Here is a 15,507-nt window from a genome sequence, read left to right as displayed (position 1 = left end):
GGACCACCCTTAAGGGTTAATAAACTCTGTCTTTGTACTTTGCAGTTTCCGTGCCAACTTCCTTCTAGTTTCCGTTACAGGAGAGCGAACCCTTGTATTCTGCGGGCCTAGCTGGGGCCTATATTCATCATAAGATAACACTTTGATTTACTTAGGCATTGGGATTAGACCAGATGGCGAGTCAGAGTAAAAGGGGAGCCAGTTTAATCGAGTCCTTTTGGTAATTTAAGCCTAACTCCTCATGGCAGGAATAGTGAGGGCAGTTCATGGGTAAGGAGAGCAAATAACAAAGCCTGTTTTCTTCCAGTGGAACTTTTTGTACAGTCCCAGACTCCGGCCTCGAATAGAGAGATAGGAATGCACTAGGTCCTAAGGATTTGAAAAAGTGGTTCAATTGGCTTGCTGCCTATATTGTAAGCAATGGTAAATAAGGCCCCTATACATTGACAAAACTGTATGCACCTTGCTGAGACACAGGGTAACCACAGAGAACAGCTTTCAGAAACGACCCCCAGGTAGGGCATCTGTGAATACAGCTGACAGCTATATGATTCATAGAAACTGGTAACAGCATGGAAGTTTTTTAACCACAGGTCATAATATAACATTTTGAACAGATCTGTGCTGAGAGCAAGATCGTTCATAGAACTGGCAAAGGTGTTTGCCAAAATGTTGAGACTTTTTGGAGTTCTTGCCAAGATAACAGCATCCTCCTCATATAGAAGTGCTCCTTATGCCCTGGAGCCCAGTACCAATACATCCTGCCCATATCCAACAAAAACACAGTAGAGGCTGTTGATAAACGAAATAAATAGGAGAATGGCTAGGACAAAGCCTTTTCACACTCTTCTCTCCAAGTGGGCCTAGAAGGTTTTCCATTACTCCCATATCTGATGTTTGCAGTGAGAGTGGAATGCAACACAACAAGGAAATCCACAATAGGGGGGTCAAGCCCCAAATCCATCAGACTTCTCTAGAGCTTTAATTGATCTACTTGATTCAAAGCGCTGGATAGATCCATGAAGGCCAGGTACAGTGGGAAGCCTTTAGCGACAGTATTCTTCTCTATAATAAATGCAGATTAAGGCATTGCTCCTCTTTGCCTAGCCCTTGCCGTAAGCGATATTGTGTTTCACACATGATGTCATTGCTCTTGGCCCAATCAAAAATTCTACCATTAAGCACTCCGTACAAACACTTTCACCATAGAGTCTTCTAAAGAGATGGGCCTGTAACATCGAGGATTGGATTTGTTCTCTATCTTAAAAATCGGGACTATGGTGGAGTTAGCCCAGGAATTTGGGAGGTCAAATTTACAGGCACAATTGAAAACAGCAAGTAGAGATTCATAGGGACTCCGCGGGACCCCAGAGCTTTACCAGAAGGGCTGAGTAATACCGCACAAGTGACTTTCTGAAAATAAAAAGTTAGATCAATAGGATAGCAGTGGTTAAATTGAGCCAGTTGTTTCCGGTGCTCGGCACTAGCACTTAATTGTCAACACCGGCACATATGACAGTCTGCTACATGGTGTTGCTCTTTGTCTAATATAGAGACGAACACAATAACAGTTGTTCAATTATTCAATATGAATTAAAAATGACTAATTACGGCTGCATATTTTGTTCTTATGTCTTTGGGGACCTGGTATAGTCTGAATTGTCATAGTTGTAGGAGTGTGTAGCAGTTGCATTGGTGTTGTCATTGGCTGCACTGGCAGAAGCAATAGATGGTGCAAGCTTCAGTGGTCTCCTGACGAGGGCCCTGGCACTTTTTTGCTTACAAATAAGGACTGTAGGATAGGTTAGCGAAGTTGGGGCTTGGTCAGCTACAGACAAAGTCCTTCACATTATTACAGTAAACAGTCTGGAAACTCAAACCAGTTAAACAGCTGCCACTACTCTTAATTTGATTAACAGTTTCCCAAAAAGAACTCGAGTTTTTGCAGCTACAAACAACTATCAAGTCACCCCAGTAAATGTTTTGGGATTTCTGCTTTCCTATGTTGAATAGCAGCTTAACAAAGAGGTCTGCACTGTCCAATTTCCTCCCTATTACGGTGCTTTTTGGTAAGAACAGCCATAGCTGGCGATTGGCATATGAGCAGGAAGAGTCAAACCACCTCGGGCTACGCACTGCATGGTCATGCCTGGGTTTAGTCAGTAAGCTCTTGAATGAGCATTTCAACAATATAAAATCCGTAACAAACACCTCGTCACTAATCTGATTAGAGGGGTGGCTACTGAAAAAGTCCAGGTTGTTGCTCACAATACTAGTTAGAGTCCTATCTGGGAGTCTCCTTGCCAAGCAAAGACTGTTACTATTAGTTGCTAAACTTGGGAAGGTGAGGTCTGGGGATAGCCGGTATCTTAAATGTTAAACTTAGAGGGTTACTTATGATACCCATCATTTTTGACGATATCTTTACCACCGTGCAGTAACAAAACAAGCCCCAAGTAATACATATGTAATCAATAATTGGCCAACCACAATGGCTAACAATAATTGGTGTGCAATTATTGTCAGGCATATCAAATTCAAGTGCATTTAAACGATAACATTCAACAATATACTCGTACAATTGAGCACCTCACTTTCAGACTGGTAATTCATAAGGTCCTAATCAGCCCAGCTGTTGGGGTTGGGACTTGCAATTGAGTTCCCCAAGAGCTTTGCATTAAAATCACCACCAAGAATAAGGGGGCATATTATCAAGACAGGCGATAAAATTATCGCCGCTTTAGCGGCAGAAAACTGCCGCTAAAACGGCGATAATGTTCTTGATAATATGCTCTATGGAATTCCAATTGAAGCCCATGTTAGATGTCCTTCACATCTAACATGAAAGTTGACCAAACCACACCACAAATTGTTCAATCTGACAAAAAAACCAGTTGGATTACCCTGTGATTAACAGAAAATTTAGTAATATGAGCACAAATTGATAGCTTAAACCATGTAGAGAGCCCCCATTTGCCCTACCAGTTCCTGACTGGTCCGCCGATTTAAAATTGTATGTGAAAACCATTAAAATGCAATTCAGAAACAGCCGAAGTATTTTTTAAATTGAATATCAAAACCAGGCACAAAAGAGGGCCAGTAACTTAAATTGATCTTTGAGCTGATTCCAGCGATGTTCCATCTTGCTAGTTTCAAAGCACCCGAGGGTACTGTAGAGGCAGAGCTAGTGGAAAAGACTGAGGTATTACAAGCATCATGGCCCCCGCGAGAGCATGATAAAGGGATGGGCAGTCAATCAAGTTGCTCCAGGCCCTCCAGGAGATGGAATCGATACTGTGTCAGAATCCAAGGCTACATACCAAGTGTTGGCTGGGGAGTCCCCAAGGAAAACCTGGGGAGAAAAACCCAAGTGGTAAGACCTTGATTGAGTCGCTTGACTGCTGCAGATTATAATCCTCAGCAGTGAATTACTGACAAGCAATGAGGTCTCAGAATTCAGAATCATACAGCTGCCATGGAAACATTTCTTAGAAGCGCCAATCCATGGAACCCTTCAGACCATCAATATCTGCTCATAATTGCTAGCGCTGAAATCCGAATGCTTACACAGTCCGTGAGTCAACTTACTTTTAAGCTGATGAGTTGCCTCGCTTGCAGTTAGACCAGGTACATTAGCTAGTATGAGTACACAAGCATGCAGGAGTAGACCCATAATTGGCAGTTGGTGGTTATCGCCAAATAATAAATTTATGAGGCCCTGAGAGAAATGTGAATAAGGTTATATCCCCCATGAGCAAGCAACTTGCAATGGAACACAGGGGCCACCTTGCTTGATCAATTACCAGCTGGGTCCAAGCAGAACAAAATGCCTTAGACCTTAAAGGCTCAGAAGGTACAATCGAAGAAGGAATTGAGTCATCCTTGACAAATAGTGCGCCCGTTGCGTGGGAGTGAAGCAGAATAAATAGCAAGATTAAGGGTGAAGTTCAGTAGTCGCGGCTCGTGCAGTCAAGCGTGGTGGGGTGGGAGCGGGCGGGAGTGGGGAGGGAAGAAGTGACAAACGACTAAATAAAACTACTTACCTTGCACTCGCCGCATCGCGAATCGGCATTGCAGCGAGTGCAAGGTAAGTGTTTTTTATTTATTTATTTATTTTCCTTATTCCGTCGTTTGTCATCGCCACTGCCCCCCTCCCCCACAGCGCTTACCTGCACGGGCCACCACTGGTACTCAGATGAGGAGCCCAGAGGGAAGATCATTGTATCAATGGTTGATGTGCAAGGTGGAATGGCAGAGCAGATAGGGAAATCAAGGCAGTCATGCAGAAGACAGTGTTTCACTAGCTCAGTTTCCTGCAAGATCACTTCCCTGGCTAGCTTAATAAATCCTTCAATTTTAGCACTTTTAGTGTGCAGGTCTAGCGCTGTTGACAATCTTTCACTTATCCATCTCAATAAAGAAATTAAAAGGACACGGCCCAGTCTACCCGCCTCCAGACTCTGACGGGTGCAGATGGCTTGCTCTTGGCCTGGTCCTTGCATGGGCACGCTCTGGGAAAAACAGCTGCACTGTATAGAGCTTGGCTCCTCTTGCAGCAACCATGATGTCAGGGCAAACAAAGTATTTGTAGAGTGTCCCATGCTGCGGTAAGACACCGCCCCACAATTTAGTGGTTGGCCTCTCCTGCAGGGTAAATTGAATTCTGGGGCTTGTAGTGCAGTGCTTCCAGCAGCAACCACTATGTCAGGGAAAACAAAGTCCTTGTAGCGTGTCCAATGCTGGGGAAAAAACAGCTGCACAATATATTGGTTGGCCCCTCCTGCCAGGCCAATGCAATTCTGGGGCTTCTAGTGCAGTGCTCCTAGCAGCAACCACTATGTCAGGGCAAACCAAATCTATTTAACACGTGCAGATTCCATTAAAAAATCAATTTCTAATAGCATGGTGCTTCTGGTGCTTCAGAATAAATGGCTTCACAATCATGGGGAGTGTCAATGATTGGGCACTGAGATGATCTGTTGAATCACCTACTTAACTGCCACAGGAAAGGGTGACTCCTCTCAGTAGCTTCAGGGCCACCCTACAATTAATAATACATGTGAAAGGTGTCAAGTCCTTCATTAAGAAGTCCAAAATAAGAAAGAACAAACAAAAAAGAGTACAAGAAAGTATCCTTGACAATCTTGTAACTCTTGATTATAGGCGAAGATTAATGCAGAGATGACTAGTAAGGCATAAAACTCCCTCTGATATTAGGAAGGAGGTGAGGAACTTCGATTTTTGATCGTGATCGTATCGACCCGCCATTTTGTGCTCCGCCGCCATTTTGTGTTGCCCTCACTCAGGCAGCACGACGATCGAAGTCTTTTTCTGCTTTTCCTGCAATAGTGTGTTGAAATAACCTTGTGCCTCTGTTTACAAAAGCTGGTGTTAGAGACTGGCCGAGTACACTAATCCCTGTCTGGTTTTCCTAATCCCTGTCTCAACTATCTGTTGGTTCACACTATTCTCTTCTGATTTTATCTTATCGTCTGGCCTTCGCTGTCCTCTGCTCGTATTCTCTTGTTTCCCAACTGTCCTCCAAAACGCACAAACGTATCTTGTCACCTGCAAGACAGCTACAAGTCAGTTAATGAATTAGCTCGTGAGGAGGGGTGACAAACACAGTTAGAGGAGAGGCTTCTTCGAGTTACTCGATACTTTATTTTCAAACTTTCCTATTGGTTCTGTTCTGTTTTCCAACTCTTCTTATTGGCTCCTTTTATATGTTTTAGGTGTGTTCTTAGTTAATGTATATGTCACCTATGTACTATATAAGATTGTGCGCCACGGAGTGAAGTGGCAGTCTCCTGAGAACATACTATGTGTACTTCTAGGACAACTGTACTAGCTGCAGCTAATAAATCTGATCTTTTACGCCGACAGAGTGTCCCCGTGTCTCTGTGTAGCTAAGCAGGAGAACCCAGGAGATTAAGGCGTACCCTGCGCCGCCAGGTCCAAAAGGTTCTGGTTCTTCAGAGGAAGAACCAAGTAAAAAGAATCCATGAGAAATTCACAAGGCTTATTCATGCCTCCTTCCGGAAGCCCATAGAGTCAGGTAGACATTCGAAGAAGAAGTCCAAAATTGATGTTCTTTATTCTACATTGTAACCTGCTGCTCCACTGCCACCTTTCCTGCTCAATTCCCCATACAACTCACAGAACCCCCTATCTGGGTGAACACAAGCACAGACTCTCCAGTGCATTATGTGTGGCGGGAGCATCTGAGTATGTCTGATCACAGCATTCAGCCATATGGCACCCTTAGCAGCACGCCATCCGCATGCCTGTAACTTCTGTTATTCTCAGTGTGGATACACCAGAGAGAAAGATCTTGGCAGGGACGGGGACTGTCTGACACATTGGGGCAATAGGTGTGTGAGCTCACAAGCACAAAGTTACACACTATGACCATGTGGGGCTCTTTAAACTCTCAGGCTCCAGCCAGCTGGGTCAGGGGTCTCCCCCAGGCATAGCTCAGGAATAAGGATTTCAGCCCTAATGCTACACAGGCTGGTGATAGTCCTGTCCACATAAAACACCACGTTGAAGTTAGTGAATACTGGAAAGTAAAAGTAGGAGATACCACAAAGATGAAAAAGTACTGGTCCCTATTTCAAAGAAGGCAGGTATAATTGCTTAGGAACTACCCAAGAGGGAATTTATGCATATTTCCTTCAGAAAGAAACTGGAGACAAATTATCATAGAGAAAGGTATGCAGGTTGGGGCTGTCCTTTTTGTTTCTCTAGAGGAAGAAGCCTACCTTTATTTTAGTCTCAGAATTTTATACTAACATAAAATGACCAGTAATATAATGGTAACTGTACAGTCTTCTCCCACACTTGTTCCGATATTACAAATATTTAAAGGAAAAACAATATCCGTTAGGTTGCGAAACATGCACATTCTTTAAAAAATATGAAGGAGCCCCATTTGCCGTAGATCACAGGACTTAAGCCTGATTTAGAGTTTGGTTAATTTGCTGCTCCATCACAACATGGCAGTTTTCCCTTCTGCCTTATTACAAGTGCCCCCCTATATAAGGGACTTGCAATAAGGCAGACAGAATAGCTTGTGACAGAGTAACCCATTGCCAAACTCTAAATAGACCCTTAGTATATAATTAATGGGAGCAAGAGGAAAGTAGGTAATTTCTAATATTTTGCTAACTCATGACATTTGTCTAGAATGGTAAATGCTGCTATTGGTTCAAAGTGAATGAGATTTTGCTTATTCATAGTTTTAAAACACTGACAAAATATGGATGTATGATGGATCTATGCATGCCTTTACCACACATGCCTTCACAACGAAAAATGAGCATGGAAGTATTTTGCAGTCGCCAGTAGGTAGTTATAGTTAGGACCTTGTTTCTATAGTAAAGCGTTTTTTCGTTTCCCAATAACTTTGGCGGCGTTTGACAAATCTTCGCGAAAGTTTCAAAACTAGTGGGGTGCTCCGGTCAGCTCCTGTCTTGAAACTTTTGGGGTGATTCGTAAAGCGGGGGCCGAGAAAAAAGGGGGGTCCCAAAACGCATTTCCTCCATGTTATTTTCCATAGGAAACTTTAGACAAAGCTACAGCCCGAACTGCTGAATGGAATTACACCAACTTTGGCAAAAAGGTAGCCCTAGCTTCAGAAAGAGTTCTTTTTGTTAAATGGTGTAAATCCGTTCAGTAGTTTTTGAGATATTAAAGAGAAAAATATATCTATCTAGGTGAAGCCTAACCCCCTGAGCACGAGCTTGGCTCTAATTGGCTGCCAACACTTCAAACCAGGAAGTGTTGGCAGCCAGCTTGTGCTCGGACCGAGGGAGAAAGAAAAGGCGAGAGAAAGATTTAAAAAAACAAGAAAAGGGGGCAGGGTAAAAACACCCTGAGCCCCAGGCCTGCATAGTGGTCCCACAGGGACCCCAGTCCCCAAAAAAGCTTTTTTTTAAAAAGAAACGGGCAGGGTCGAGCCGGTGCGCGAATCGTCCAAATTTTTTTTTTTAAACGAAGCGTGGTCTCCTGCACTTCGTTTTCAATGCCCCCGGGTGGGCCAAGATCCGGGGGCAATTTATTTATGTAACGGGGGCCCGCGGGGGCCCCCGCAGGCTCGGGGACTGCCACCTCCCCGGGGCTATGTAAATTATGTCTGGGAGGACACGCAGCCCTCTTGCAGCCTCGGGGACCGCCACCCCCCGGGGCTTGTTTTTTGGGAATCTGTGGGACCCCCCACAAGTCTCGCTTCCAAAATCCAAAGCAGATTGCTTTTCCACAAGGGGTGGGAGCTGCATGTCAGCAGCTCCCCGTGTGGAAAAGCAATGCCGGCTCCCGCAGGAGGCGGGGAGCCGGCGGAACCATGGGGGAATTGGGGCTCCTCCCACTGTCCCCAACAGAGTGGCCTGGCCCCGGGGGATGTGGTCCCTGGGGCCAGAAGTGGCCCGGGAGGGGGGCCATGTGGCCTCCACCCCTTTCAAAAATACATTTTTTTAAAACAACACAGCCGGCTGGCCCGGGGGATGGGGTCCCCGGGGCCATAATTAGCTTGAGAAGGAGGCCCCCTTCCCAACAAAAAAATTATAAATAAACAGGGTGGCCAGACCCCGGAGGATGGGGTCCCCGGTGCCATAATTGGCCTCTGGAGGGGGCCACGTGGACCCCCTCCAGTTTTCTTTTTTTTTAATAGGGGTTAGGCCCTTGTGGATGGGGTCTCCATGGCCCCAAAAAAAGAAAAAGAAGGGGGGCTACACAGCCCCCCTTCTAAAATAAATAAATAGATTTTAAAAAACAGCATTGCGCCGGAGGCCCCGCCCCCTCCCAGCAACACTCTGCAAACGCGCCCCGTGGCATGTTTTAAGTTGGGGAATTAATTGCCCTTCAATCCTGGGGGCCAACTAGCCCACCGGGTACCTCCAGTAAGCGCCGCAGGGCTGCCTTGCAGAGAGGTGGTCCGAGGCCACGTTCCTTTCTACACCTCTCTGCAACATAGCTCTGTGGCACTTACTGGAGGTAGCTGATGGGCTAGTTGGCCCCTAGGGACCCTCAGGACTCAAACTGATTTAATCCTTCAATTTATAATGCCCTAGGGGGCGCGTTTGCACAGTGATGCAGGGAGGGGGCATGGCCTGATTTGACAAGTGTACAAATGCGCTCTGTCGCGCGTTTTGAGTTGGGGGATTAATTCTCCTTCAATCCTGAGGGTCCCTGGGGGCCAACTAGCCCACCAGGTACCTCCAGTAAGCGCCCCAGAGCTGTGTTGCAGAGAGATGATCAGAGGCCACGCCCCTTTTTTACATCACTCTGCAACGCAGCTCTGTGGTGCTTACTGGAGGTAGCTGGTGGACTAGTTGCCACTCAGGGACCCTCAGGACACAAGGGGATTTAATCCCCCAATTTATAACGCACCGGGGGCGCGTTTGCACACTTGTCACATCAGGCCACGCCCTCCCTTCCCCACTGTGCAAAGACACCCTGTGGCATGTTTTAAGTTGGGGATTAAGTCTCATTGAAATCCTGAGGGTCCCTGGGGGCCAACTAGCCCACCAGGTACCTCCAGTAAGCGCCAGGGAGCTGCGTTGCAGAGAGGTGATACAAGGCCACGCCCCCTTTTTACACCACTCTGCAACACAGCTCTGTGTCGCTTACTGGAGGTAGCTGGTGGGCTAGTTGGCCCCCAGGGACCCTCAGGATTCAAGGGGAATTAATCCCCCAACTTAAAACCCGCCAGGGGGCACATTTGTACAGTAGTGAAGGGAGGGGGCAGGCCTGATGTGACATGTGTGTACAATCACTGCGCCAAAACCTAAGGACTTATAAATTCACCATGCACTGTCCGTGCAGCACTCTAAACATCCAGTCACTACCTATGTACTCATGCAATGAGCCAGGCACTAACTCATGCACTGCTACAATCCCCTGAGCACTACCCATGCAGTCCAGCCATCTCCCTGTCACTGCGTATGCACTCCTCCAATCACCCAGTCAGCACCAGGTACTTATCCAATCACTCTGCCAAAATTCAAGTACTTATAAACTTACCATGCTCTCTCCTTGCAGTACTCTCATCATCCAGTCAGTACCCATGTACTTATCCAATCACACCGCCAAAACCCAAGCACTTATAAATTCACCATACACTCTCTTTGCAGCACTCTAATCATCATGGCACTACCCATGCACTCATGCAATGACCCAGCACTGCTACAATCCACTGAGCACTACCCATGCAGCCCAGCTATCACCCTGTCACTACCAATGCACTCCTCCAATCACCCAGCCAGCACCATGTACTTATGCAATGGCCCAGACACTAACACATGCACTGCTACAATCCCCTGAGCACTTCCCATGCAGACCTCTAACCACCTACGCACTACTGATTCACTCCTCCAATTACCCAGGTAGTACATATGCACTCCAGAAATCCCTGTCACTACCCATGCACTCCTCCAATCACCCATCCAGTATCATGTAGTTATCCAATCACTCCACCAAAACCCAAGCAGTTATAAAATCACCATGCACTGTCATTGCAGCACTCTAATCATGCAGTCACTACCCATGTGCTCATGCAATGACCCAGGCACTAACACATGCACTGCTACAATCCCCTGAGCACTACTGATGTAGTGCAGCCATCTCCTTGTCACTACCTATGCACTCCTCCAATCACCCAGCCAGTACCATGTACTTATCCAATCACTCTTCCAAAATCCAAGCACTTATAAATTCACCATGCACTCTCCTTGCAGTACTCTAATCATCCAGTCAGTACCCATGTACTCATGCAATGACCCAGGCACTAACTCATGGCAAATACAGAGGAGGTCATGCTAATCACAGGGGTACTCCAACGCATAGTGTTCCCTACTGTATGTAGGTGTTTTCACTGTATTCTAAGTGTCACTAGCTCTAGGTCTGGTTAGTCAGAGTCAGTTACCACGAGTTCCCGTCAATAAAAGGTTTGGGGCACAGGAGGACTTTCGCTCCTCTGTTGATTCTTTCTGCACATCTCTTGCTTCTTCCTGCACTTTTCTTCATCTTTCTGGACTTCTGTTGCCTCTTTCTGCATTTGTTTTGCTTATTTCTGTGCTTTTCTTCCTCTTTCTTCACATGGCCTACCTTTGTAGGCATAGTTAGAAATTAACATTTAAAAAACCTTTGAAATTCACTGAAAAAACGATAGGTTTCAGGGACATTATAGTTAGAAATTAGCATTTAAAAAACCTTAGAAATTCACTAAAAAACGACAGGATTCAGGGATGTTATAGTTAGTTGGACATTTCACTCGTACAGAACCAGAGAAATTTGGCCGATAAAGTTGGTTAAGCTAACTATAACTCGCGCCCCCCTCAATGCACTGCTGATGACGTCACATATTACATTACTCAGCTGTGCATTGCGGAGACGCAAGTTATAGTTAGCTCAGCTAACAATAACAGCTCAATTTCTCTGGTTTTGTATGAGTGAAATGTCAGCCTAACCATAATGTCCCTGAAACCTGTGGTTTTTTCATTGAATATCTAAGGTTTATTAAATGCTAATTCCTAATGACAATGTCCCTGAAGCAAGAGAGGTTCAGAAAGAGGCAAGAGTGGTACAGAAACAGGAAGAAAGACGCAGAAAGAGGAAATAGAGGTGCAGAAAGAGGAAATAGAGGTGCAGAAAGAGGCAAGAGAGGTATAGAAAGAGGAAGAAAGGCACAGGAGGAAGGAAGGTGCAGAAAGAGGCAAGAGAGATACAGAAAGAGGCAAGGGAGGTGCAGAGAGAGGAGGAATGGTGCAGAAAGAAGCAAGAGAGTTGCAGAAAGAGCAGAAGCAAGAGAGTTGCAGAAAGAAGCAAGAGAAGTGCAGAATGAGGCAAGAGAAGTGTAGAAAGAAGCAGGAGAGGTGCAGAAAGAGGCAAGAGAAATACAAAAAGAAGCATGAGAACTGCAGAAAGAAGCAATAGAGTTGCAGAAAGAAGACAGTGAGGTACAGAAAGAGGCAAGAGAGGGACAGACAGAGGCAAGAGAGGTGCAGAGAGAAGGGAGAGAAATGCAGAAAGAAGCAACCGAGGTGCAGAAAGAAGAAAGAGAGGTGCAGAAAGAGGCAAGAGAGGTTCAGAAAGAGGTAAGAGAGGTGCAGAAAGAGGCAAGAGAAGTGCATAAAGAAGCAAGAGAGGTGCTGAAAGAGGCAAGAGAAGTGCAAAAAGAAGCATGACAACTGCAGAAATAAGCAAGAGAGGTGCAGAAAGAGCAAAAGAGGTACAGAAAGAGGCAAGAGGGTTACAGAAAGAAGCAAGAGAAATGCAGAAAGAGGAAAGAGAAGTGCAGAAAGAGAAAGAATGGTGTACAAAGAAGCAAAAGAAGTACAGAAAGAAGCAACAGAGGGGCAGAAAGAGGCAAGAGAGGTACAGAAAGTAGGAAGAGAGGTGCAGAAAGAAGAAAGGTACATAAAGAGGCAAGAGAAGTGCAAAAAGAGGAAGAAAGGTGCAGAAAGAGGTTAGAGGGGAGCAAAAAGAAGAGAAGTTCAGAAAGAAGCAAGAGAAGTGCAGAAAGAGGCAAGGGAAATGCAGACGGAGAAAAGATTGGTTTGCGAACCATTAGCATTAATTTGACACCCACATTTAGCAATAAGTAACAGGTGACCATTCCAGTTTTGCAAAGGGCCTCCCACCACGCTGTAACACGCTTCGCTGCTTTTTTGCAACATTTGAGCTGTTTGAGCTAGAAACAAGTTTTTTTGGTCAAATCTGCACCTTATGCGGCAGATGATGGATTATGTGGCACATGCGGAAAATGTATAACTATGCGAAAATCGGTGTGGCTGAGCAATCGCATAATTCCAGTGGCCCTGCTCATACCTCTGACTTGGTCCAGAAGAGCTCCTCAGTGGTTGCTTCTTGTTTGTTTCTGATTGAGTTTATATTTTAGCTTCTATAGAAATGAGGAAGTCTAAACCTGAGGTTACCACTCCACAACACAGACTACCATACCAAATAATTACTCTCCATAACACATAATCCCACTCTACATAATTCCTATGTACTAAACACCACATACTTTCTAGTCACATAAATTCCCTGCACAACATACCACATAATTCCACTATACACAACATACATCTATTCCACTCCAAAAAGCATTAGTTAAAAACTTTTACATTTACAATGCCAATAGCTCTTTCTCTCGCAAATGCAATACCTATTGCATTGGAAATGCTTGTTTAACTAGTAGCCGTGTTTGCAGAGTGGTGGAGAAAGAGGGCTGGGCCTCCGACCAGCACTCAGGAATTCTGCTGTGTAGGGCTTACAGGAAGCACCAGGAGGGATTCTTGGCCCCCAACGTCCCTCAGGATTTTAGTGGACTTCATCCCCCAACCAGTAGTGTGCCAGGAGACATGTTTGCAGAGTGGTGGACAAAGGGGGGCATGGCCTTCTGAAGACCGCATAGCAATCCCACTGTGTGGGACTTACAGGAGGTTACAGAAGGGGTAGCTGGCCCCCAAGGACATCCTTCTATTACCTCCAGTAAGTCCCACACAGCAAGATTGCTAATTTCTGATAGCAGGCCATGCCCCCTTTCTCCACCACTCTGCAAACACCCTTCCTGCCGTGCTCTTGGTTGGGGAATGAAGCCCCCTTAGCTGCTGGGGGTCCTTAGGGGCCAACTAGCCTACCTGTTACCTCCAGTAAGCACCACACAGTAGGACTGCTGAGTGATTGGTCAGAGGCCACACACCCTTTCTCCACCATTCTGCAAATGTGCCTCTCGGTGTACTGCTAGTGGGAGATAAGGTCCCCTTGCCTCCTGAGGGCCTCATGACTAAAGTGGAGTTCTTCCCCGAAGCAGCTGTACACCAGGAGGCACAATTGCACAGTGGTGGAGAAAGGGGGCGAGGCTTCTGATGACCTCTCAGCAATCCAGCTGTGTGGGTCTAACTGGAGGTTACAGAAGGTCTAGTTGGCCCCCAAGGATCCTCAAGAGCCAAGGGAACTTCATCCCTCATCTAGTAGTGCACCAGGAAGTGCATTTGCAGAGTTGTGGAGACTTGCTGGAGGGAACAGGAGGGGCAAGAGGTCTTCAGAGGCCACGCCCCCTTTCTCCACCACCCTCCAAACCAGCTCCTGGTACACTACTCATTGGGAGAAATAGTCTACTTTACTCTTGAGGGAGCTTGGGGGCCAAGAAACCCTCCTGGTACTTCCTGTAGGTCCTACACAGCTGGATTCCTTAGAGCTGGTTGGAGGCCCCACCCCCTTTCTCTACCACTCTACAAACATGACTACTTCTGAAAAATACATAGAAATTCACTTAAAAAACAAAAGTTACAGGGACATTATAGTTAGGAAATAGCATTTAAAAAACCTTAGAAAATCACAGAAAAAAACAGGGACGTTATAGTTAGGCTCAGGTTTCACTTGTACAAAACCAGGGAAATTTGGCGGTTATACTTAGTGATGTCTTCAGCGATGTCACTAACCATGTTATGCGTGATGTAATATGTGAAGTCATAAGCAGTGCATTGCGGGGACACGTCCTATGTTTGCTCACTTTTGCACAATGGTGTGGAAATAAATCACATTTTAAACTATTACTTTGTTGTGGTGCCGTGACTTTTGCCGTGAATTCCGCCGAGAAACTTCACACGGGAGGCGAAGGAATCCCAGGAATATGAATATATATATATGTGTTTGTATATATATATATATATATTATCTACTGGCGGTCGCCAGTAGAGAGTTATAGTTAGGACCGTGTTTCCATAGGAAATCTGAAAATTCTATTTTGAATAACTTTGGCGCCGGTTGACGAATCCTCGCGAAATTTTCAAAACTAATGGGGCACTCCGCTCAGCTCCTACCCTGAAAGTCTCGAGGTGATTCGTCAAGCGGGGGCTGAGAAAAAAGGGGGGTCCCAAAACGCGTTTTCCCCATGCATTTTCCCATAGGACCTTTAGCCGAAGGTACAGCTCGAACGGTTGAACAGAATTACTTGCAATTTGGCAAAGAGGTAGTCCTCAGGTCAGGCATGTGCCTTTTGCATATATGATGTCAATCTGTTCAGTAGTTCCTGAGAAAATTGCATTTAAAAGCACATAAATATTTATGAGTGCGCACAGTGTGCGCACGGTGCGCGCACCATAACGTGCGCGAGCGTAATTCTGATTGGTGGTTACATGTCAGTCAACATTCGAATCGGTCGAAATCAGGAAGTGCCTGCCGCCATTTTGTGTGTTTTGTGTGTGACAGTAAAAAAGAAAGGTGGAGAACATGAAAGGGGGCAGGGTAGAGAGTTCCTGACCCCCTAGCCTTTGTCAAGGGGTCCCTGAAGGACCCCGAAGGGTGAAAAAAACATTTTTTTTTTTTTTCAAAAAATCGCGGGATGCGCACCTCGTGCGCGCACGGTGAAAGACCTTAAAAAAAAAAAACATTTTAAACAAGTCATTCCATATTACAGGATACAGTCAATCTATAACTATATATAGGTAGCTTATTGTAAAAAAAATATATGAAAAATATAATAAAACATACATAACTTAG

Source organism: Triturus cristatus, chromosome 3_2 (assembly GCF_964204655.1).
Source record: "Triturus cristatus chromosome 3_2, aTriCri1.1, whole genome shotgun sequence".
Classification (NCBI taxonomy): domain Eukaryota; kingdom Metazoa; phylum Chordata; class Amphibia; order Caudata; family Salamandridae; genus Triturus; species Triturus cristatus.
Note: the sequence above shows the minus strand (reverse complement) of the source record.